Genomic DNA, 1,864 nt, shown 5'->3' with positions numbered 1-1,864 from the left:
TATATATATCATAACACCACAGGAGTAAATGTTTATGTCCTTGGATTTGGCAATGGATTCTTAGATACAACACCAAAAACAGAAGCAACAACAACCAAAATAGATAAAGTGGACTTCATCAAGATTTAAAATGTCTGTTCATCAAAAGACACTATCAAAAGAGTAAAAAAGCCTACCCACAGATTGAGAGAAAATGTTTGCAAAGGATTTATACGATGAGGGTCTAGTATCCAAAATATATAAACAACTTTTACAACTCAACAACAACAAAAGCCAGATGACCCACTTAAAAACCGGGCAAAGGACTTGAATCAACATTTCTATTTTTAAAAAAATACAAATAACCAATAACCACATAAAAATACTCAACATCATTAATCATGAGGGAAATGCAAATCAAAACCACGATACAATTTCATACCTTCAAAGAAAACAGAAAATACAAGTGTTGGCAAGGATGTGGAGAAATTGGAACCTTCATATACTGCAAGTGGAAATGTAAAATGGTGCAGCCTCTGTGGAAAACAATTTGGTGGCTCCTCTGAAAGTTAAATATAAAATTGCCATATTACCCAGCAATTCCACTCCCCAAAATATGCCCAAGAATGGAAAACAGGAGTTTGCAGAAAACATAAAAACAGTACATGCACGATCATAGCAGCATAATTTGTAATAGCCAACAAGTAGAAACACAATGACCATCCACTGGCAAATGGATAAACAAAAAGTGGTATATCCATGTAATAGAATATCACTCAACCATAAAAAGAATGAAGTACTGATACATTCTACAACATGGATGAACCTTGAAAGCATGCTAAAAGCAAGAAGCCAGACACAAAAGGCCACATATTGTGTGATTCCATTTATATGAGATATCCAGAATAGTCAAATCTATAGAAACACAAAGTAGATGTGGTTATGAGGGGCTGGGGGAAGGAGGAAATGGGGAATGACCACTTAATGGATATGGTGTTTCTTTAGTGGGGGATGGTAAAAATGTTCTGAAATGGCTGCTGATTGTGGCACAATATTGTGAACGTATTAAAAGTCACTGAATTTTACACTTTAAAATGGTCAAAGTGGTGAACTTTTTTTGTTTTGTTTTGTTTTTGTTTTTGTTTTTGAGACACAGTCTCACTCTGTCGCCCAGGCTGGAGTCCAGTGGTGCCATCTTGGCTCACTGCAACCTCCGCCTCCCAGGTTCAAGCGATTCTCCTGCCTCAGCCTCCTGAATACCTGGGATTACAGGCACCCAGCACCACGCCTGGTTAATTTTTGTATTTTTAGTAGAGACAGGGTTTCATCATGTTGCCCAGGCTCATCTTTAACTCTTCACCTCAAGTGATCCACCCACCTCAGCCTCCCAAAGTGTTGGGATTACAGGCATGAGTCACCACGCCCAGCCCCAAAGTGGTAAATGTTACATTATGTAAATCTTACCACAATTTAAAAATCCATAAAGCATGTATTAGAAACATTCTTGGCATGTAGAAGATGTTGTATAACTGCCTGCTGTCTTTAATGATAAGCTCTTTAAAGGAAACAGTGATTGAGTGATATGACAAACTGCCAACTATGGGCACAGAGTTACTTTTAGGGGGACAAAAAGATACTCTAAAACTAGATTTTGATGAAAATTACATAACCATATACTAAGAAAAATTGAATGTTACACTTCAAATGGGCTTATTGTAAAGTGTATGAAATACATCTCAATAAAACAATTAAAAGAAAAACATTATATAAGGTTACTATTAAATAAATCATACTAAAAAGTACTAAGTACTCAAAACTCATGACTTCTAAATTGTTTTACTACATTTTACTGTTACCTATGCTCTTGAAGTCATTTACTGCATCG

At 36.1% G+C, this 1,864-nt stretch overlaps 1 protein-coding gene across 1 annotated transcript in view; it reads right to left on the bottom strand.

Moving 5' to 3' along the window:
- WWOX (WW domain containing oxidoreductase) overlaps positions 1 to 1,864 on the bottom strand; it is a 1,111,113-nt gene that overhangs the window by 418,865 nt on the left and 690,384 nt on the right. The window lies entirely within an intron of this gene.

Source organism: Pan paniscus, chromosome 18 (genome assembly GCF_029289425.2).
Source record: "Pan paniscus chromosome 18, NHGRI_mPanPan1-v2.0_pri, whole genome shotgun sequence".
Classification (NCBI taxonomy): domain Eukaryota; kingdom Metazoa; phylum Chordata; class Mammalia; order Primates; family Hominidae; genus Pan; species Pan paniscus.
The sequence above is the reverse complement of the archived record's forward strand: the minus strand, read 5'-3'. Positions and strand labels throughout refer to the sequence as shown.